General features: G+C 48.3%; 1 long non-coding RNA gene across 3 annotated transcripts in view; it reads right to left on the bottom strand.

Annotated features, from left to right (window-relative positions):
- LOC142566116 (uncharacterized) overlaps nucleotides 1–24,244 on the bottom strand; it is a 281,596-nt gene that overhangs the window by 242,701 nt on the left and 14,651 nt on the right. For all 3 annotated transcript variants that reach the window (XR_012824972.1, XR_012824969.1, XR_012824968.1), the window contains exon 4: nucleotides 11,860–11,948. This is a non-coding gene — a long non-coding RNA (uncharacterized LOC142566116). The remainder of the gene's footprint in view (nucleotides 1–11,859; nucleotides 11,949–24,244) is intronic.

The raw sequence follows: 24,244 nt of genomic DNA, 5'->3' as shown, positions 1-24,244 counted from the left end.
GCAGGTCCAGGGTCCGACTCCCTAGGAATTTCGATTCCATAACGCCGGACATCGGATGTTTCGCCCCATGAGCCATAAGTCATTATGCATTTATGTCTTGTGCAGAATTTCGTTAATCTTTGTATGGTAGGCATGACAGCGTTAACGGGAAGTATTCTGCATGCACAAGTGCTCTAAACCATATATTCAAGGTGTATGGTGTAGAACAGTTACTGAAATTTCACTGGCTTTCTTGGCTTTCGTGTCACCGATGAGAGCATAAGGCGCAGTAGTTCACTAGAACAAATCAAGTACACTGAGGAGGAGAATGTAAGCGCGCAGCTCGGGAAACAGCTGTACCGAAGAATACGCAGCACGCATCATTCCGCAAATGTGTCGACGTGAATTCACGACACAATGAGTTTCAAGCAATCATGGTTTCATATGAAGAACAAACTAACATGCCAGGTCAGCAGCCGCCACTCAACTAGCTCGACCGACGGCTCGGACGCGTCACGACGACGCCTAAGCATTATCTGACGGTATGTCAGCCTTAAAATTACGAATTATTGAATAAGCGCACGCATTTTACTTAATTAGTTTACACGCTATCGACACAGCTGAAGGCCATTTCCCCGGCGCCTATAATACAGTAAATGGAGAAGCATGCTTCTCCATTTACCACCGGTCTTTGTTCACACAAGACCGCTTATATCGGCCCGCCCACGTGATCCAGTACGGACGCGCCCATGCCACGGCGTTGCAAAGCATTTATAGTCCATGCAGAGACGAAAGTACACTCTAAATATTTTTACGCATTTTGGGGCTTACTTACAGTCCCCAAACAATAATCCCAAATAATCTTGTGTACGCTACCTCTATTTATCACTCCCCACTAGAACATGCCTCATGATCAGACCGTGGTTTTGGTGCGTAAAACCCCTCAATATAACTTCTACATTTACCGACAGCGCCTGCTGTGGACTGCGCACGCGCGATGCACCCAGCGCGTGCCCAGTCGGCGGCAGGTGGCATCGGTGGCGACCAGTAGAACGCTTACGCGGTGCGAGAATACTCTATATAAAAAATAAATCAGCTAGTTTTTATACGAGAAAAGAAAACACGATTTGATTATATAAGGCACGCCGTAGTGAGGAACCCCAGTGCACGGTGCACGAGCGTTTTTCATTCATACCCCGTGGAATAAACTACTCTTCTGTTGCCTTGGGCGAATGCCGAGGGGGACAAGGCACAGATGACGTCATTGAAAGGAAAGACATCGCTGAACACGCGTGCATGCCAGCAACCACTTGGCGCAGCCGAACGCCGCTCGTGCTGGCCATTCGACCTCGGGTCTTCAATCACTTTTGGGACAGACTAGTATAGCGAGACTTCTGTTCCAACAAGCTTTCTTGTCTGTCGGTGGTCGGTCCACGAAGTTGTCCTGACGCGATCGACAGCAGCCGTATATAGCTCAGAAGCAGTGACTTATGAAGTGGTCAGCAGTTTCTTCACGACCACTGGCGCTTTAAGCAGCGCTGATTTGACAGGCGGTAAATTATTTTGTGCGTACGACACGTTAATGGGCATACAGCACGCGCCCGATAGTGCCCTTAGAACATGCCGTTCGAGGCAGGTTTCGTGTGCAGCGCAGTTCGACGGCAGACACCGCGGCGAGCGCACGCTGCACTTCGACTTGGACCCCCCGAGTCCCATTCTCCCCCGGCTCAAACCGGAGCTTATCCCGTTGCGCGCGGGCGTGGGCACGCACGCACACACACAGACACCTGTGGACGACGCACGCTGCCGTAAACGAAGACACCATGAAAGTTTATGCCCGTTGGAGGCCGTTGACCGCCAGCGTTGAACGAGCGATAAACACTCTCAGGCGCTCGAGTGTCACGGCGCAGTTCCACCAGCTGCATGCGCACAAAGAACGAAGAACAAACAAGAAAGGAAAAATAAATAAATAAAACACACGCAGAGAGAGAGAGAGAGAGAGAGAGAGAGAGAGAGAGAGACGAAAGAAAAACGCAGCCAAGACGGGCCAAAATGTTGGAAGACGAGAGAGCAGCAGGCCGCGCGCTTTCGGCGCGGGTTATCCGACGCGGCGCTCGCGGTTAGGAGCGGCAGCCCGTGGCAGCCGAGCAACCTGAGCGACGACGTCCGGAGACGGCGTGCGGGCAGGACAGACGGACGTGAGCCAGGCGGCCGCGATAAGGCGACAATTGCATTAATGCGTCGGCCGAACGGCGCGGCAGCGCCAGGGACACAGTGCGCGATCTCCTGACCCGATCGAGCTCGAAACAGCGACGCCTCGGCGACGCGCGCTATATATATATATATATATATATATATATATATATATATATATATATATATATATATATATATATATATATATCATGCTCAACAAATAAAGGAGACTGTCCTTATTAAACGCAACAGCGCGCTCGCTTTGGCCCCTCTTTCATCGGCAAATGACGTCGGCGGGAGCGAAATGCGACCTTTCTTCACCGGTGCTTTGTAGCGCACAGCTCGCTCGCAGCCACACTCAGCGCTGTCGGATTTGTGCGAGCGTGAGAGGGTGCCGTTGTACGTGTATTTCTCGTCTTGTGTTTCTTTCGCGTCGCGCTCGCTGGATATGTGCAACGCACGGCAACGATACGTGGGCGTTCGCGCTTCAAAACCCGCGCAAGGGTTAGCCGTCCGTAACTTAGTTTTTGTTGTCTGCTTGTTTAAGCTTCTGATTGTATTGCGCTCATTGGGAGCACCTTTAATTAAATGGCAGCATCGCTGCCTGCTGCTGTCGCTCGGGCCCTTGATTAGAAGACAAGAAAGGAAAGAAGCCTGAATGCCGTGGTTCGAAGCCCCGTAGTGCACGTACCGTGTTTTGTAAATGTATAACTAGGGACTGCTAAATAAACTAAAACGGCTATACCAAGTTTACCGCTCACCCCTTCCTTTTTATATTTATTGTAGCAGACAGAACCAGACAAGAGGCCGTTGCGCCGAACGCCTTGTTATAATTCTTGCTCGTCCTCTGTCTTCGCGTACCGTCCGAGCGCCCGGGCCCAAGTGCGCCTCCTTGTCTTCATTTCAGTATATGTAATGCACTAAAGAAGTCACTGGCTTCCACCGTAATTGCCGTCTTAATACGCTTTAATAAAAGTTCATTGTAGCTGCAATAGCAAACTTGATTGCTCGCACTTTTGTCAGAATTAAGGTGGTGAATATTCAGTTTTAACGCATTTGAGGATGTACGTTCAATCAGTTCGTATTTGATTCGGGAATTTGATATTCGATATTTCTCAATAGTCACCTGTAGTAGACTACAGTACACAGTCGAACTACGATACCGAAGCTTGCTTTGAGCGTTTGAGTCGTAAAATGATGACTGCGTCGCTTGATTTGTGTACAACGATCAGCCATACGGATTTAGAGGCGCTACTGAAACCTCTTTCCCAATAAAAACATTGTTTTTTTTTAACTTCCCATTATTGTTTCTTCATTTGCTCGTTTATTTTATGTGCATCAATTTGTTGCAATACTAAGGGAACGCTCAGTGAGCTGACCGGTCGGAAGGAGAGTGAGGTTTTTGGCGTGATAATTCGCAGTGACACGGTGTTTATTTGCTTTTCTTTTTATAATCAGTGCATAGGGCAATGGGCTAGCACCATCTGAACTATTCTTAACATCATAAATTCTAAAGTCGCAATAATAAATAAAGAAACAAATATAAAAGCAAGCGATAAGTAAATGAATATGGGTTGAGCCAGCCGTAAAAGCATATATTGCTTAAGCGCATGAGATCTGTTGCGTTTCGCCTGCGACACGTGGTTTTGCCGGCGCGACGGCGGCGGGGCGGCGGACATTTTGGCCCGATCGTCGTCACCGCAACACTCATCGCCAGGTGTTTCCAGGCGCGTCTGCGGCGATGCGACCGCCTAGGGATTTCGTTCCAGTCATTGTGCCCGAAACAGGCGATGCCAAAGCAGGGATCTCCTTCCAGTTATTGGGCCCGAAACAGGCGATGCCAAAGCAGGGATCTCGTTCCAGTCATTGTGCCCGAAACAGGCGAAGCCAAAGCAGGGACCATCTTCTCGTTACAGTCATTGTGTCCGACCGGCAGCGCCACGACAGTGTGCTGCGCAGCGCCACGACAGTGTGCTGCGCAGCGCCACGACCAGTTGCTACGAGATCGTGCGCAGCGCCACGACCAGTTGCTACGAGATCGTGCGCAGCGCCACGACATGGTGCTACGGCATCGCTACGACAGTGTGCGTCACCATTAGCCCATTGTACATTCACGTGCTCGTCTTTTGAGGGGTTCCTTCTTGCCCTCAACTGCGAGAGTATAAAAACAGCTGCCCCGGACGCCAGAGGAGGGCTCCGATTTCTTCCGTTGAGTGAAGTGCTCTCCCGTCTCTCTACTTCGGTCAAACCTGACCGCCAACTCTTTGCGATGTTAAAATAAACAAGTTGTTTCGTTGTTACCTGTCGACTCATGCTTTGCCGGGACCTTCGGATGCTTGCAGTTGTACCCCAGGCCGCCAGGCCAACGCTACCCTTGGGGCTTGCGACCCAGGTACAACCACGGGCGTCAGCGCCGAGTTATCAACAGATCGTACCAGCAGTCCGACTCCAAATATCTGGTTGCCAGCGGTGGGATCGCCTACGACTTCAAACAACGGTCTGCCAGCGGCGAGATCGCGACAACGGAGGCCAGCAGCAAAGAGATGCAGTTGACAGTATGCTGAGCAGCTCAACGACGATCCGGGAGCAGTGCAACGAGCCCTGTGTGACGACTGGTTGCCTGCAGCGGAACGACTGCGCGGAATTCCTGCCTGCGAGGTTTGGTGAGTGCGGGACTTTCTTCTACTGAGCTTTGCCAGGCTTTTTGTTAGTGTCAGAAACAGAGCTGGTAATTGTGGTTGTCGTTGCTGCCGGGTTAGTTTGCGGCAAGACAATAGTAAGCAGTAGAGAAAGCAGCATTCAGAGCAGCCATGGATTTGAAGTCGTTGCGCAAACCGAAATTGTTGGAGCTTGCAAGAGAGTTGGGTCTGGATGTCTCAGACAAACTAAGAAAACCGGAACTGATAAAGGCTATTCTTGAGTTAGAGGCTGAGGATGACGAGCTGTCGGAATGCCTTGAGACTATTGAGGAGAGGTCAAAAGGACAGGAGCGCGAACTTAAAGAGCAAAAAGAGAAACAGGAGCGCGAACTTAAAGAACAGAAAGAGCGAGAGCAACAAGAGCGTGACCGTCAACACGCTTTGGAAATGAAGCGTCTTGAGGTAGAGATGGAACGCGCTCGTAATGGAAGTCAGGCACACGGTGCAGGAGAACGCGTATTGTTCAAAATGACTGACCTGATGCGGCCGTTTAAGCTTGGAGAGGACATTGGTTTGTTCCTGGTTAACTTTGAGCGAACGTGCGAGAAGCAGGGGTTCTCTCGGGAAACGTGGCCACAGCGCTTGCTCACTTTGTTACCCGGCGAGGCGGCCGACGTAGTCGCTCGCTTGGATAGAGAGGAAGCAGAGGATTTCGACAAAGTAAAATCGAGTCTGCTAAAAAAGTACCGGCTGTCTGCGGAAGCGTTCCGTCGGAAGTTTCGGGAAAATGAGAAAGGCAAAAGTGAGTCATATACAGAGTTTGCGTATAGGCTTATGTCGAACATGCAGGAGTGGCTCAAAGAAGAGAAAGCGTTTGGTGACCACGATAAAGTTCTGCAGTGTTTCGGGCTAGAGCAGTTTTATAGTCGGTTACCGGAGAACGTGCGATACTGGGTCTTGGATAGGCCAGACGTGAGTACGGTGGCTAGAGCCGCTGAGCTAGCCGAGGAGTTTGTGACGCGTCGAGCTCGCGGAGCTAAGGACGGTCAAAAGGGTGAATTTGGCTCCAAGTCTGAGAGGCCAAGGTTCACGCCCATGAGATTAAAGGGGGACACGCGTAGTGCGGATGCGAGCGAAAGCAGTCCGACCAAACGTAAAGAGACGGCGGCAGCCAAACGCAGAAAGCGGTTCGAGATGAGGCGAGCGCGCTTGTGTTATACGTGCCAGAAGCCGGGTCACTTTTCGGCGCAGTGTCCGGAAACAACACCAAAAGTTGTGTTTTTTTCAATAGGCAGCACTGACGAGAACATGAAGCTTCTTGAGCCTTACATGCGAGACCTCCTCGTAAACGGGAAAGAGTGCCGAGTGCTTCGCGATTCCGCAGCTACGATGGATGTAGTTCACCCGTCTTACGTAGAACCCCATATGTTCACGGGCGAGTGCGCATGGATCAAGCAAGCCGTGGAAACTCATAGCGTGTGTCTGCCGGTAGCAAAAGTGCTTATTGAAGGACCTTTCGGAGCGCTTGAGACGGAGGCGGCAGTGTCATCTATGCTGCCACCCCAGTACCCGTACCTATTTTCAAACAGGTCCGATCACCTCCTGCGCGAGAAGGGGCTTTTGTTTGGTGAAGCTAGTGTTCAGGCCTTAACCAGATCGAAGGTTCGGGAGCTCGCTGCAAAGGCGGTAGTTGCGGGGCCGACGTTATCAAACAACGAAAAAGGGTCAGAGGCGCAGCAAGCTGATATTCAGAGCACGCCCGAACAGAATAAAATTGAGTCTGTAGCGTTGAAGGCGCCAGATACTGGAGAGGAAAATCCCGACGCGGGAAAGTTAGAAGAGCTATCTACTGATTTGCTCATCGCGCCTACGTCAGACGGACTTGATAGGTTGCTAAAAGTCAGCCGGACGGCTTTGATAGCCGAGCAAAAAAAGGATGGCAGCCTGGAAAACGTGCGCTGCAATGTCAAAGAAGGTATCGCCAGGAAAACTGCGCGTTTTGTGGAAAGAGGTGGAGTCCTGTACCGGAAGTATCTAGACCGAAGAGGAGTGGAGTTCGATCAGCTGGTCGTGCCTCAATGCTATCGTCAGGATCTGTTGCGCTTGTCACACGGGGGTTCGTGGTCCGGACACCTAGGAGTTAAGAAAACTAAGGACCGTCTCTTGCAAGAGTACTATTGGCCAGGGTGTTTTCGGGACGCAGACCATTTCGTGAGGACATGTGACACTTGTCAGCGGGTGGGCAAACCAGGGGACAAATCAAGGGCGCCGTTGAAATTGGTACCTATCATTACGGAGCCTTTTAGACGGCTCGTTATTGATACTGTGGGACCTCTGCCGGTAACAGCCACGGGGTACAGACACATTTTGACTGTGATCTGCCCAGCGACAAAGTTCCCTGAAGCAGTGCCGCTTAAAGAACTCAGCTCAGTTGAGATAGTTAATGCACTACTGTCCATATTTGCGCGAGTTGGTTTTCCTGCAGAAATTCAATCAGATCAGGGCACAGTGTTTACTAGCGCTTTGACGACAACTTTTCTCGAAAGGTGTGGGGTAAAGCTGTTACACAGCTCAGTGTACCACCCACAGTCGAATTCCGTTGAGAAGCTCCACTCCGTCATGAAGCGCGTGTTAAGAGCCTTGTGTTTTGAACATCGAACTGACTGGGAGCTGTGTCTGCCTGGGGTGATGTTTGCTTTAAGGACCGCGCCGCATGCGGCTACGGGGTTTTCGCCAGCTGAACTGGTGTACGGTCGCTCGCTTCGATCTCCGCTTCGCATGCTTCGAGAATCATGGGAAGGTAGGGGCGACGACCCAGTCGTGGTGGAGTACGTGCTTAAGCTCCTCGAACGCTTAAGAAGGGCACAGGAGTTGTCAGGTGAAGCAATGACAAAGGCCCAGCAGAGGGCCAAGGTTTATTATGATCGGACAGCCAGGGCCCGTCGTTTTGAGGTTGGCGATGAGGTCATGATATTGCGCACATCGCTAAACAACAAACTAGACGTGCAGTGGGAGGGCCCAGCACGAATTGTTCAGAAACTGTCGGACGTTAACTACGTGGTAAGTCTGCCAGGAAAGCGGAAAGCACAGCAAGTTTACCACTGTAATCTGCTCAAACCTTATAGACAACGGGAAGCAGTGGTGTGCATGATGATAAACGTTCCTGAAGAGCTTCCAGTCGAGCTTCCGGGACTAGGCTCAGTGACGAACAGGGAAGACACCGGTCAAGTCATTGGTGACCTTATCAGTAAAGCACCGCTGTCGCCTGAGCAGAAAACCGAACTACACCAGCTATTACAAGAGTTTCAAGGTCTGTTCTCTGAGAGGCCTGGTAGGACTTCTGTACTTACTCATGATATAGAACTTACCTCCCCAGAGCCAGTACGATCCAAGGCGTATCGGGTGTCACCCCGCCAGAGCGATATTATGGAGGCTGAGGTAAAGAAAATGCTACAGCTCGGTGTTATTGAGGCAGGTGAGAGTGATTATACCTCCCCTTTGATTTTAGTTGAGGTACCGGGCAAGAAACCTCGTCCTTGCGTCGACTACCGCAGGCTTAATTCCATCACTAAGGATCAAATTTATCCGATCCCTAACATCGAGGAGCGCCTTGAGAAAGTTAGTAGCGCTCAGTTTATTTCCACCCTAGATCTTGTCAGGGGTTATTGGCAGGTTCCACTTACAGAAGAGGCTAGTAGGTATGCGGCGTTCATTTCACCAATGGGAACATTCCGTCCTAAAGTGTTGAGTTTTGGTTTGAAGAACGCGCCATACTGTTTTTCAAGTCTCATGGATAAAGTGTTGCGGGGACAGCAAGAATTCGCTTTACCGTATCTAGACGACGTAGCGATATTCTCCGCATCCTGGTCTGAGCATATGACACACTTGCGGGCAGTGCTAACCCGCCTGCGCGAAGCAGGCTTGACAGTAAAGGCTCCTAAGTGCCAGTTAGCACAGGCCGAGGTTGTCTACCTCGGTCACGTGATTGGTCAGGGTCGTCGCCGCCCCTCTGAAATAAAAGTGGCCGCTGTGCGAGACTTTCCGCAACCGCGCACAAAGACCGATATTCGGTCGTTCTTAGGTGTCGCCGGCTACTATCAGAGGTACATCCCTAGGTACTCTGATATCGCGGCTCCCCTGACGGATGCTCTAAGAAAAACAGAGCCTCAAACAGTCGTCTGGGACGAGACAAAGGAAAGAGCTTTTAGCGCCCTAAAGAGTGCCCTAACAAGCCAGCCTGTGCTACGATCGCCAGACTATACAAAGGGGTTCATTGTTCAGTGCGATGCTAGCGAGCGAGGCATGGGCGTTGTACTGTGCCAACGGGAAAATGGAGAAGTAGAACACCCCGTCCTGTATGCTAGTCGTAAGCTGACCAGTCGTGAGCAGGCGTATAGCGCCACCGAGAAAGAGTGTGCATGTCTCGTGTGGGCCGTTCAGAAATTGTCATGCTATCTAGCCGGCTCGAGGTTTATCATTGAGACAGATCACTGCCCTCTCCAATGGCTGCAGACCATCTCTCCCAAAAATGGCCGCCTCCTGCGCTGGAGCCTCGCTTTACAACAATATTCCTTTGAGGTGCGTTACAAAAAGGGGAGTCTCAACGGTAACGCCGATGGCTTAAGTCGAAGCCCCTAACGTAGGAATCAGCCTCAAAATTGTTTGTTACTGATGTTTTTCTTCCTGAGGCAGGATTTTTTTTAACATATTGCTTTTGTTTAGTGTTTCAAAGTGATGATATGCTTTCTAGTGCAATTTTTCAATTTGTGGACGCGTTCTGAGTGATGCTAGACTACTGTAAGGAACTAGGCAGTGGTATAAAAAGGGGAAAGAGCCTGGCAGGGCTTAGTGAGGGTTGTGCCGTGCTTGCTGACTGAGCGGTTGAGTTTTCAGCGTAGTTCTAACGCTTGCCGGGAACGAGAACAAAAATGGGAACTCTCCCGAAGTCACTTTGCAGTGTCCCGTGCGAACCTGAACGAGAGAACGAGGCCTTCTCTGTGCGCTGCGCTCAAGAAACGTCAAGGGACGCCCGACTTCGGTTATGAGCATCATCGAGCGACATCCCTCCGGACAGCGGATGCAGTCCCCTGTCCATCGGGATCTCCTTTCCCCGGCGGGGCGGTCTGTTGCGTTTCGCCTGCGACACGTGGTTTTGCCGGCGCGACGGCGGCGGGGCGGCGGACATTTTGGCCCGATCGTCGTCACCGCAACACTCATCGCCAGGTGTTTCCAGGCGCGTCTGCGGCGATGCGACCGCCTAGGGATTTCGTTCCAGTCATTGTGCCCGAAACAGGCGATGCCAAAGCAGGGATCTCCTTCCAGTTATTGGGCCCGAAACAGGCGATGCCAAAGCAGGGATCTCGTTCCAGTCATTGTGCCCGAAACAGGCGAAGCCAAAGCAGGGACCATCTTCTCGTTACAGTCATTGTGTCCGACCGGCAGCGCCACGACAGTGTGCTGCGCAGCGCCACGACAGTGTGCTGCGCAGCGCCACGACCAGTTGCTACGAGATCGTGCGCAGCGCCACGACCAGTTGCTACGAGATCGTGCGCAGCGCCACGACATGGTGCTACGGCATCGCTACGACAGTGTGCGTCACCATTAGCCCATTGTACATTCACGTGCTCGTCTTTTGAGGGGTTCCTTCTTGCCCTCAACTGCGAGAGTATAAAAACAGCTGCCCCGGACGCCAGAGGAGGGCTCCGATTTCTTCCGTTGAGTGAAGTGCTCTCCCGTCTCTCTACTTCGGTCAAACCTGACCGCCAACTCTTTGCGATGTTAAAATAAACAAGTTGTTTCGTTGTTACCTGTCGACTCATGCTTTGCCGGGACCTTCGGATGCTTGCAGTTGTACCCCAGGCCGCCAGGCCAACGCTACCCTTGGGGCTTGCGACCCAGGTACAACCACGGGCGTCAGCGCCGAGTTATCAACAGATCGTACCAGCAGTCCGACTCCAAATAGATCACGGAAAAATAAGCCAACCGTTTGCACTGCCTCGCGTGAAGGAAAGCCCTTCAAGACGCAGCGTTGTGGTACAGATATCCAAGAAAAATATGGCCATATTTCGCTCACAATGACGAAAAAAAAAGTATGAAAATAGCTATGGCAGAAACAATCGTAGATGACTGCTAAAGTAAGTAATAGCTTTCCTATGTGACCCTGCTGCCGGTCTCCATTCCATCCCATGAAACATTATGGGCACCCGTCAGCCTACACACTAAGCCGCAACGCGATATCTGTTTACTTGAAGACGCGGAGTTGTCGAGATATAATTTGAAAGGCGATCCGGCGCACGTCATATAAACGCCTTATGTACGTGTTGGTGAAGACGTCATGGTGAACATCTTTATTAGGCGCCTTCCTCTCATCGCTCCTCCCTTGTCTAGTTTATGTAATCGTTCTCTACGCCTCCACACCTGTGCTTCATCCTCTCTATAGAATCCTCATCCACAAGTCCTATTACCGTATCCGTTTACAGACCAAGCATCCAAGGTGGGTGAATAGCTAAAAAAAAAGCAATCGCTTTAACAGCCACATTACTGGTCCCTACTTTTTTTAAAGCGAATCAAGCACGAACGCATAACATCGAATCGAATACTTGTTGAGTACTGACTGAACATCTTTCTGTCAGTATAGAGCTGTTTTTATTGGGCTTTCAAAGAAAATGGCGGAGAAACATACCGTTTAATCGAACATGAGCTTATGGGCATCTTGCGACATGGCTGCATGGACGTCTTTCGAATTTGTGCCCAAGCATCAGCTCGAATTAACTTATCTTATGCACGTTCGCAGAACTGCTGAAGCGATAAGCTGCACAGTTCGGAAGCAAACGCTTTTAATAGCATGCGCACCTCAGCCGCATCTAGAGCTACATTGCCGTCCTACCTGGTAGCATGGTTTTACCTCATTTTGTGGGACTATAGTCTCTGGGACATTGCAAGTACAAACATACAGCGCGAGCAGACGAGCACAGAGGTGAGAAGGGCGCCACGACACGCCTCATTCTCGCCGCACTCACTGTGTGTGCGCAGTGTATATACATACCTGTAATTTATCGCAACAGAAGCTGCCGTTAGGAATGCCGTGGACTTCCTGTAACACATCGGTTGCGGGAATACGTCTTCGGCAGAGCACTGAAAAAAAAAAAGAGAGAGAAAAAGTAATTCGAAAAAGGTGGGGTTAAAAAAAAATTATTCGGTTTTACGCGTCAAAACCACGATCTGATTATGACTGGTGTTCCAGTTACCTCTGCGCGTCAATGCATAAAACAGCGCTTTCGTAAATGAAGTAACTGGAACGCCAATGCGCAATTCGTCGGACACCTTGAAAATTAATATCTCGAAACTGATACAGTCCAGAGAATTCGTTCCAAGTGTATACGCCTTGAGAACTCACCGGCTATAATTCGCAGATTTCAATATACGCCGTAATGTAATTAATCTAAATGTGAATTAGCGCAATTATGTTAATTATTCAATTAAGAGTTTTTATTTCTCGTAGAAGTAATCTCCGCCTCATCGAGTAATTTAGATCAACGGTTAGACTTGTGCTATCTGCCGTATGCAATTATTAAAGATTTCGCACCTTATATATATATATATATATATATATATATATATATATATATATATATATATATATATATATATATATATATATATATATATATATATATATAATATATATATATATATATATATATATATATATATATATATATACATATATAAACACCCTGCATACATCTCAGCAACGCAAAGCCACTCACAGCAGATTTATAGCTTTGATCTCCCGGCGCGCTTTGGGTGATAATGACTGCGCATCATAACATGCCGGTTTGTTGTTTTCTCACGTGCTATTAAATAGTTGTTGTTGTTGTGTTTTTGTATTTCTGTATATTTAGGCATACCCTGCCCGGACCTTGAATCTGCGGTATGTATTAAATAAAATTTTGCTGTGGCCAACGTTTATCTGTTGTCTTGTTCTAAGTAGTAATTTGAAGTATGATCTCTTAAATTCGTGTTTGACTCACTGGCCCAGCTGGTCGCATGAACTTTGAATATCAGGAGGAACCCAGAGTCGTAGTGGAGACGCGACTAAGCTTCGGTTATATTGGTCCCACCCTTCGCACAGCAATACCGCGGCATGAAAGACAATGGCTACGTGTATTATAATATTGTGGATAAGGCGACGAGACGGAATTCCAAGAACCATCCCCAGATGTTCCGTTATGAGGCAAACTGTAATGGCCTCGCACGCATCCCTTGGCTTCAGCAAGACTGCCCTCTCTTCAGACGCCGAGTCGCACTATAGTGCAAAATAGCAACGGAATCCTGCAGTGCTACATCCCCACCAAAAAATGAATGGTAAATGGGTATGTATCGTTGGCTCCTCATCATTGTGTCGAAATTTTGCCTCTCCATAAGACGAGTTTCCCGAGGACCATGCACTCGCGCACAGTTTGTCTCACTTTTCGCATGCATTTGCAACGTAGTTTTGGAGATAACATCGGCAGGATATAATTACATCTACAAAGAAAAAGGAAAATGCCTGCTCCTGCAGGCACTTTCATGGCTGAAGGAATGTTGCAATGGCGATCGAGTTCGCAACACCGGCGAGGCTATAGTCTATATATGGCAACGAGTAGCTCGACTTCAGCACTCTGCGCGATTGTTTGTAACCTCGCCTGAGCTGTGTAGGTGTATGGACTGCCGCCGCTGCTGCCTAGCAATGCTCGGTGTCTGCTCAACTTCTCAGAAGAACATGTATTTCATACAATAGAATGAAAAACCAACGCGTGAAGCAAGCGGGTGTATATAGGCTGAAACGTGTAGCTTTACGCCAACTGATTATTATTCAAGGCATGCTCAATAGCGCCGTAGGCGTCAACCATGTACGCGGTAATGTCTTCGAGCTGTCAAGTACGTATAAATAGTTTTCACGAGGCGTCACGGACGCAGCCTTCTCACCATGCTAGCGGCCAAACATGGCGACCACGATGACATATAAGTGGACCGTGTTATCACGCGTGTATATGACTTTGCCTTTTGTCGGTGACCGTTCTTCACCGGCTTATCACTGCTATCGATTTTCCACTCAGCGTAAAAAGTGCCTATCACGCTGTCACGCTTCTTGTATACGTAGCTTTTCGACGTCCTACAGTACCCCAAAATGGCAGCCACGATGACGTCTCCGCAAAGTATTTATGGTTTCGTTGCTACACCTAGCTGCAAAAGTGAAGTCCTAAAATATTCAGCGTGCACAAGTGGCACAAACTATATTCGTCGTGCATTGTGTGACAACTCGCGAAATAAGCTTTGCAACCTTCTTTAGAAAAACGTCAGCACGGCACAAATTAATAAGCGCAAAAGACGCACATAGCACGCAGGGACTAGACGATCCAATTGCGACATCGCATGTATACGCCAGCAGCTACGGAAACACCGTAATATACGCAGTGGACATTATACTGACTACATCTCGCCACGCGAGCACAGTGCGCGCGGCGCAAGTTTTAAATGTGTTTTGAAGGTTTACGAGGAACTCACGAACGCGCTAAGCAAAGCATGGTGCAGCCATGCATCTATTCCGATAGCTCAACGGAAAGTTGGGAAGCGTACTCACGAACGCATAGCGCAAGCAGTGTCAGGAGTAGCTACACTGGAAGCATAGCGCGGGAAGGACGATCGACAAAGACTAGACAGGACAAGCGCTAACTTTCAACACGCTTGCCCTGTCTAGTCCTTGCCGGGCGTCCTTCCCGCGCTATGCTTCCAGGGTAACTACGTATTACCAACCAGCACAAGCCTATACTCTTCTCAAGAGCAGCGCCGTAATTTGCAGTCTAACGAGCGGATGACGCAGTTTTTAGTTAAACATGGGGTGATTTATCGCTGGCAAACTTTTTTGTTATTACTGACAAATTATTCAGTTTTCTTACAGAAAACCAAAAGGGTCGGGACTAAGGGCGCTAGCATGCGACTGACTAAAGGCCCTGACACCTGTAGAACCTGTGCTCCAGCGAAGCAAACACCAGGACAGCGTAAGAATAAGGAGAAAAGGAAAAAAAAAACGGGAGGGGGGGTGGGGGGTGGGGTTGAACAGCAAGGGCTTCGTGAGGCAAGATCGAGAAAAATGATACACTGCAATCTAAGAAAATCAAGCACAACGATGTAAAACCAAAAAAAAAAGCAGACGCACACACTTAAATAGCACAATTTGGGTGAATAATAAGGAAACGTACTGAACCATATTTGTAGTACAGCCATTTCAGTTTTTAACGTAAGGGTTTGCAACAGTACGCATTTGGAAAGAAACATTAGAGTCAGGAAACAAAAGCAGACATAGTTTGGAAATTTAGCGGTCATATTCAAGTACACTGCAGGTAGGTTCCCAAGCTTCTGACCTGAATAGGCACCGGCGCGCTGAACATGCGAGTGCATGCCAATGGCCGGGCCAGCTGGACGCATCATGCTATAGTACAAATGGTTTGCAACGACGTGATCATCGCCACCGCATTAGAGTATCTAGCACATCGAAAGGCTGCGTAGACAAGAAAAGTGACAACAGAGAGGTGCGTCTTGTGCCGAGCAACAAATGGACAACAGGAATAAACCGGCGAAAAACGGTCACTGTCAAAAAGCGAAACAATGTACGCGTGATGATATGGTGCACTGATGTCATCTGGCGGCCATGTTTGCGTAATAGCACGGTAAGATGCTGCGTCCATGACTTCTCGTGCGAACTATCTAGAGAGAGAGAGAGAGAAACATCTATTGCAACCATTGAGGTCGTTGCTCTTGAGTTCGAGAGGGTATCCACATACAAGAAGTCCACTGGCTATGGCTGCTCGTCGAACTTGCTGGACAAGCGCTTCTTGGCCCACCAGGCTACCGCCGGTCAGCTATACCTCCCACCGCTCAAATTACGTGCTAGGCGGCCTTAAGTGTTTAGGCTCGCCCCCCACCACCACGATATGTGGAAGAGTGTAGGGCATGTGTCGCCTCACCAGGGGCAGATGCCGCGACACGTTAGTGGGAACATTTTGTTGTATTTGTGTAAGTTTGGGAATGTGTTTGCTTGGATAAGTCTGAGAGCTACAGCCTCTTCAGTGCTGAGCTTCTTGTGAGGGGGAGGATAAATACTGTGGTGGAGCCGCTGGATCTCGAGGCGTTCGCCGTAATTGAATGGCAGGGGCACGAAGGTAAAGGGTGGACATTTATGGGACGATTGGTTTTGGTCCACTCGGTTGGTTATCTATAGAGCATGATTAATCATTGATCCTGACGTGTGCTTCGTCTTAACGCATCAAGATTGCTGATTTAATCAAGATATCATAACAGGTAGCCTTGCAGTTTCCCTACCAAGACGTGCATGCTCTGCTATGTACAGTGCTCAGCGACTGAAACGCAATACTCAGACAGCATGGCGGCCGGCGCTTTTTGCGTCACCGGTGATCGCTGAGGAGGCCGAATGCAGTTACGATGCATCAGAAAGACTCTCGGTTTCATGTGACACAAAAATGCATTACTCAGTACGTGTCACGAGCGCGCACCGGTGGCACAAGAAAGTACCGGCCTCTATGTTGTCTGAGCATCGCTTTTCAATCGCTCAACACTGTGCATCCAAGACTTTGAGCTATCTGACTTTTCTTCACATTTCCTCAATAAATACCGATCACAAACCATTGAACATACCTGGGCGGAGCTTAAAACCACTCTTACTGAACTGATTCATCGATTCGTCCCTTTAACAAAAATAGCCTCCACTCCTACAGCACCGTGGTTTACCGTAAAGCTTCGGCGCCTTAACAATAAGAAAAAGCGTTTCTGTTGTAAAACCGAGAAGGACCGTCTCTTATATTCCTGGCACCGTTATAAGATCTGAGATAAGCAATATCAGTCACTGTTAAAATCATTTAAACAACATTTCTTAGCCCATGACTTATATTCTATGCTCACTAACAATCCTCAACATTTTTTACTTGTAATAAACCCGAAGAGCTATCCTAATATAACACTCGTTAATAAGCAAGGTGATATGCTCTTCCACTAGGAATGTGCCGAATTATTGACTAGCGCATTTTCATCTGTATTTACACAGGAACACACAACATTATCACCATCCCTTGACAAACCCAGCAATTCATCAATTCCAGAAATAATTGTGAATGAAGCAGGAATTTATTCTTTACTAAATAAAGTGAAAATTTATTCAGCATCTGATCACACTGATATTAATAACTAAGTGTTAAAAAATGTTCCACCTAGTTTACTACCTCTACTGTGTGCACTCTGCTCGCAGCCTTTATCAACTAACACTACTCCATACGACTGGAAGGTGGCAAAAGTCATAACCATCTTTAAGGCCGGAGACCGAGAGAGAGAGAGAGAGAGAGAGAGAGAAAACAGGGATAGGAAAGACACGTAGGTCAGCCAGAACAGCATCCAGTTTGCTACCCTACACTGGGGTTGGGGGAATAGAAAGAGGAAGAAAGAGAGAGAGTAAGCACTGAGTACGTGTAGGAGGGACACCATACACAAAGACACTATAAACGGTTTCTTAAACCGGTGCACTTCAAGTACTGCACTAGTGCACGAATCGGTTTTAGAGCCAGTGACGGGTGTGGCCACGGTCCGAGTATCTTTGACTCGGTGAACGGTCGCGAGTCCAGTCGGTGTAAAGTTGCCCGCAGAGAGAGGCGTTGGGCATCGTAGCGAGGGCAGGTACACAATAGGTGTTCGATGGTTTCCTCGCACCCAGAGGAGTCGCAAATCGGGCTCTCGGCCATTCCCATACGGCAGGAGTATGCGTTCGTGAATGCCACTCCCAGCCACAAGCGGCACAGCAAGGTTGTTTCGCCGAGGGAAAGGCTAGCTGGTAGTTGTAGCCGTAGCGTGGGGTCCAGTTTGCGTAATCTGCAATTGAAGGCACTTGAAATCGAGAGATCTTGTGACTTCTTGCGTGCAAGTAGGCGAAGTTCCCTGGCAGCGTCCGACCTCGCCAAAGGTGTTGGGCGCGTCTTGGTATCTTCGTGGGCACACCGGGCAGCCTTGTCAGCTAGGTTATCCGACGATGCCACAGTGAGCAGGGATCCATTGAAATATAATGTGGTGTCCTCTTTCCAGAGCTTGGTGGTGCACTTCCCTGATGTCAGATATCATCTGCTCGTAAGTTCTGTGATGTAACGCAGATTTTATACTGCGAAGAGCTGCCTTAGAATCCCAAAATACGACCCATTTCTCTGTTGGCTGTTCGGTCATGTGCGTCATAGCGGCATGGAGAGCTTCAAGTTCTGCCGACGTAGATGTAGTCAACTGTGACAATTTGAATCTAACTGTAACCTGCCTAGCTGGAACGACGAACGCGGCAGTTGAGCTGGTAGGTGAGGTCGAACCATCGGTATATACATGAATGTGGTCATGATACGTCTGGTGCAGTAATAGGAGCGTAAGTTGCTTCAGAGCCGGCGCTGGATGATTGGACTTTTTTGTAATTCCAGGAATAGCAAAATTCGCGTGAGGCTGTCGCAGGCACCACGAGGGAGATGAAGACTTCGCCGCCGGGGTAAAAGATGTCGTTATGCACTCTTGATGAGCGCTAATCACTCGTGAAAAGGTCGCTTGAGGTCTCTCGGCTGGTAGGGAGGCCAAATGATTGTCGGGGATCCTTGACAGATGGCGAATGTGCGCTCTGAGAGAGCCGACAGCTACATGTGTCTGGATTATATGGTCTCCCGCGATGGCAATTGTTGCTGCTGTTGAGGTGCACCAAGGCAGCCCTAAACACGTGCGTAGGGCTTGATCTTGTATGCTCTCCAAGGCGCGAAAGTTCGTCTTGCACGCATTTGACAACACTGGTAGACTGTAACGTAGGAGTCCGAGAAACAATACCCTGTACAGCTGCATCATATAATGGACTGGTGTACCCCAGTTTTTCCCGCAGAGAAATTTAAAGACCTGAACAATGGCGACTAACTTCTTCTTCAGATAGACGCAGTGAGGGCTCCACGAGAGGTTGCGGTCAATGATGACGCCCAGAAAGCGATGGGTCTTAACATAGGATACAGCTTGACCATTGATGGAAACAGGATACAATGACATCTGTTTGTGCGTAAAACCAAGTAATGCGCACTTTTCAGTAGACACACTGAGGCCTTGTTCTCGAAGATAAGACGCCGTCATGGTTGCCGCCCGCTGAAGCCTGGCTCTTAGCTGAGGGCGAGTCACCGCAGAGGCCCAGATGCAAATGTCGTCGGCGTATATTGAGACATGTACTGTCTGCGGTAGGTAATCCGCTAGTCCTACCAGGACGAGGTTGAACAAAATAGGGCTCAACACTCCACCCTGCGGCACACCACGGCAGGTGTAATGGTCTGAAGTTGGGCCGTCTTCGGTCTGTCAGAAAAAGCGCCTCTCAGTCAAATAGTCCCGAATCCATTTGTATATCCTGCCACCAACTCCAACAGCCTCAAGTGAGTTCAGTATGGCCTCATGGGAGACGTTGTCATATGCTCCTTTTATATCTAGAAAAAGTGCTGCAAATAGGCGCTTGAGGCTTTTTTGATTTTGGACCCAGGTTACGATCTCAATGACGTTGTCGATGGACGAGTGACCTCGACGAAAGCCTGTCATGGCGTCCGGATATATGTTGAATCGTTCTAGGTACCATTCCAAGTGAACAAGAATCATTGTTTCCATCACTTTGCCGACGCAGCTCGAAAGCGCAATCGGACGAGCTCACCCATTAAACTACCACCCCATCTCCTTAACTAGTATTATTTGTAATTTACTTGAACACATCTTGTATGGTGAAATCTTTAACTAATTAGAAGGCCATCCTGTATTTCTCAAACGCTTTCGATCGCGTTACTCACCACAGACTAATAGTGAAGCTAATGAACCTTAACATACAGCCAACGGTTATTGGATGAATTAAGGATTTCCTCTCATCCAGAGTACAATACACATCTGGTAACAACAGCAACTCCTCTTCTACCAAAGTAACCTCCGGTGTTCCGCGGGGCAGCGTTCTTGTTTCTTTACTTTTCTTAATTCATATTAACGATTTACCGAACTGTGTCTTCTCACATCACACTTTTCGCCGATTACTGCGTAATATATCGAATAATTTCATGTGACAATGACAGACACTCTTCAAACCGATCTTAACGCAAATAATACATGGTGTTCAACATGACTGATGACTCTTAATACAGCTTAAACGAAGTTATGATCATGTACTAGGTGCAACCACCGTTCTTCAAAATCCTACGTAATAAATAACATCATTGAACTTGCAAATTCATATATTAAGCACATTGGCATCCACTTACAGTCTGATTTAACGTAATATCATTATATCCGCCTGATGTTGGCAATGGCTAACCGCTTATTAGGCCTCCTCAAACGCAACCTTAAGCATGCTTCAGCTAAACTACGTAGACTAGCATACATCACGTTCACACGCCCAAAAATCCAGTGTGCATCAGCTATCAGGGATCCTTGTCACACCTTTTTCGCCCAGGAAATAGAATCTGTATAAAACCACGCAGTCCGTTTCATTTTTCTTGATTATTCACCCCAACTAAAAGCACTAAAAGCTCGCGCTCAGCTTGACTCGTGCCATCGCCGCAGAATTACCCGTCTGTCGCTGCTGCACAAACTCTATTATCATCATTCATAGCTTCACCCGATCTTTCGAACCGACGACAGCCTTCAATCCACGCACAGACAATATATTCAAGATCGAACTCATAACTTGTCCCTCAGCCCATTATGCTAACTCCTTCATTCCCCCGACAGTAGATGCATGGAATAACTTGCCATCACAGATTGCTAGTCAAACCGATTTCGCAAGTTATCCATCATGCACTAATTTAACGTTTCCTCATGTGTTGTTCAGTGCATATACTACTTGTTGTGATGATATAGTACTTGTTTTAGCGATTCGCGTGTACATTGTGTAGGTGTATTGATACGTCTTATTGATTCGTTAAGTTGCCAACTTACGTAGTTTCCGAGCAAGACCTCGTTTTACTTATTTTGCTTGTACATTGTAGCTATTTAATGCCCTTAATTTATATTTTCTCAGTGCATTTTTTATTTTTGCTCTAATTTTCACTTGCCTAATGTATTTTGTATTTTGCTTAATTTCTGTATTTTGCCAGATGTATTTTTCTGTGTATTTTTCTATATGTTTTTGTATTATTTTTAATTCTGTAACGCGCAAAGCTCGCAATATTTTATGGATCTGTCCCCCTAATGTAACGCCCCTTCAGGGTCCTTTAGAGGTATTATGAAAAAAAAAATGATTCCAGATGTCGTGACGCATTCCTGGAATGCCTACTAGATGGCGTCATCAATGTTTAGTCGCGCACCAAAACGGCCATATCAGCAGCATAGCCACCACTGGTAACCCATAGTCTGCCTTAAAGGAGTATTGACATGTAATCTCCAGGAGCATCACGTATACGACGCCCTATTCGTTGTCGCAGAAGTTCAAGCACTCAAACTGGTGATCCTCAGAAGGACTTCGCACCACATAAATATGCGTAAACAAGCGCAGTTTCCTGCGTTGCGGCGGGCTTTGATATTAGTGCAGCGTGGTTTCCATCATATACCAAGCGAACGATGAGCGGTGACTACGAGGAGATGTCAACATCAGCGCCACTCTGTTGCTGGGATTTTCGTCGAGGTTTTCTGAGGAAATTACTCGAAAATTAGAAACTGTAATCTAAGAATCTCTCGTAAAGTGAACATGAGAAATTTTTCTCACGAGGAACCTCGAAATTTTTAGAAATGTTTTTGTCGCTATTAGTGCCACCAATAAAACATCGAGCAAGCGGCACACACCGAAATGGGCAGTAACAGACTTCTGAGGCATCTGCGCCAGCGCGGCCGAGCGTGGAGAGAAGGAAAGGCATTGGTGGGGGCGCAACATGTAGCAGCTTAACAGACGACAGAAGTGAGTACCAAAATGTCATGCTCTCACGTGACCACCTTTTGCGTCATGACGTTCTGATGCATCTACCTCCTAAGTACCGAATCTGTCCTGTAGAAAAAGACATTACACTCGTAGTGAATTACTTAGGGCACTTTGGGACTTTCGATGTTATATTTTTTACGAGGTTTCGATGTCTTTGGCCATTCTTTAATGCAAAGAGTGACACATCGAAAATTTAATGTCAGTACCCTTTTATTGTTGCACCGGAATGAACAAGTGCATGTCTTACATAAATCACTTTCTGTGCCATCAACCATCAGTTGCCGTCAGTTCAGCGGCGCTTGCGAAACGTGCTGTTCTTTTCGCGGCCACTCGGCCTGTCTTTCAAACCACAAAACCATTCGCACTGGTGCGCCCACATTATTGATGTGAAAGCGTCAAATGGCCCACTGAGCGAAAGAGCTGTCGTCTGTAGCAGCGAAACGGCACATAAATTACCATTGCCTGCGACGCCTCGTCGCGTGCACGCCTCGACGGAGAAGAGCGGGTGAAAGCGGGCACATGCTGCCACGTCAGGTGTTCGTGAAGGGAGAGGGCCTCGCCGTGACGCCATGGCACCTTCACTCTCCCTCTCGGAAGCATGTGTTATCCGCGCGTTCCTTGTATTACAACGCAGTGAGATTGATTGTATACTTGTGCGCAGCTTTACTGACCTTGCGAGCAAAATTTCATCACGTGGGGTATCTCTCGTTGCTCAATGGATACCTTCCCACGTAGGAATCTCTGGACATTAAGAAGCTGATCGGCTCGCTTCAACTTGCACTCATAACAACTGTGGCAGCCCAGAAATTTTGTGCAAGCTTGATGACGCTCGTCTGCTGATTCGTCGCCAACTACTCAAGCAGCATCCAGACCAGCGTGTCGCAAATGGAACGTTCCCGCCCCGTGTTCGCGGTCGAGGCTTGCCTCGTCGCGCTAGAGCACAACTATTGAAGCTGAGGGATGGGTGCGTGAACGTGCACGAGCATTTATACAGACAAGGTCGTGTGGCAAGTCCATCGTGTACGTCTTGTGGCTGCTGCGAGACACTTCAGCACCTTATATTTGAGTGTCCCGCTTTCAGTGCGCAGCGCTTGTCGCTAGTGAGAGACTATCATCTCCTTGGCCTGCGGTGTATACGACACTCGACGAATCTTTGTACCCCAGTGGTTGTGAGTCGAAACGTGATCAGGCTCATCGCGCTCTACTTACCTTTTTAGAGTTAACTAACTTAGGTTGACGTTTGTAGCGTCGAAAGTATTGTATTTAGCATTCTGTAGTAGCGTGACCTTCAGCGACTGGCCCTACTGTGTGTGATCTGTACTGTGTTCTACTTCATTCTTTAGATTTGTCCTGTTGCTCTTCCTTTCCTCTTTCCTCTCCTCCTTCCTATCTTCCATTTCTGTGTTGCTGTCACCTCCCTTCTGAAGAGTAGGCAGGCGTTGTGCCCCTTCCGGTGGCAGTTGCCAGCCTGCTCCTCGCTTTCCCTTTCCTGCTAATTGTGTGTGTTCGAAACAAATAAATAATAAATGTATGCGCGAGCTCTCGCCCGCGTTCTAAATTCGCCTCGGTAACCGCTATCAAGAAATTAATGTAAGAAAAAAACGTAGCAGATGTCAAAGGACGAACATTCGGGATGCCACGTCTCGAACCTACGACCCCACGCTCAGAAGCCGACTGCCTTATCCATTGGGCTAAACCAGCTCGTCTTCGATAGCAGGCCTGTGCACCTTGCTTTATGGTAGCATGCTAATTTGACCGAAATTTCCTTTGCCAAAATAGGCGTGATGAAAGCCGTGACGTCAAAATCACCGCTGCTTACTCAGCAGCGTGCCCATTAGATTCCATGGCAGTCGGGCAAGGTAGCTTGACGTCACGGATCGAAGTGCACCGGGCTTGTGCTATCTAGGAGGCGTTGGCCGAGAGCCTCAACGCGCTCGCTTGCCCACGAGGAGTTCGTAACTTGAAGGACCGCTCAGCGACATTCGAATGGACATTAATGCTTTCGCATTCACAACTCATAAGAAGTGCTTTGGTGTCCTCGGATTTTTACAACGGAGCTGTTATACGCTAGGCTCTGGTGGTTTGCGTGTGGAGGCAAAAAAGATGGCGGCCACCTCAGAGCAACAAGAGCTAAAGCATAAAGCAAAAGCCTATCGCCGGGTGTGTTTAATCGTGAGAAGTGTAAAAACGTATTATGATCAAAAAAATATCGTAATAAAAAAAGTAAAGCCGGAATAGGCACTGTTTAGTATAGATTGAGTTTGACGTCACGGGCTCTACAGGCAAACCAAGGTCCATCCAAATAGGTCGCGAAACTTCGGGCGAAAAGCGGTTCAGTACAAATTGTCACCGACATCAGCAAGGGTGGTTACGGGAACAGCGATTGAAGCGCGACTAGTTTGGAGGGAACAGACATTGGGGAAAGAAAAAAGCGTTTTTTTTT

The sequence above is a fragment of the Dermacentor variabilis genome, chromosome 1, assembly GCF_050947875.1.
Source record: "Dermacentor variabilis isolate Ectoservices chromosome 1, ASM5094787v1, whole genome shotgun sequence".
Taxonomy (NCBI): Eukaryota; Metazoa; Arthropoda; class Arachnida; order Ixodida; family Ixodidae; genus Dermacentor; species Dermacentor variabilis.
The sequence above is the reverse complement of the archived record's forward strand: the minus strand, read 5'-3'. Positions and strand labels throughout refer to the sequence as shown.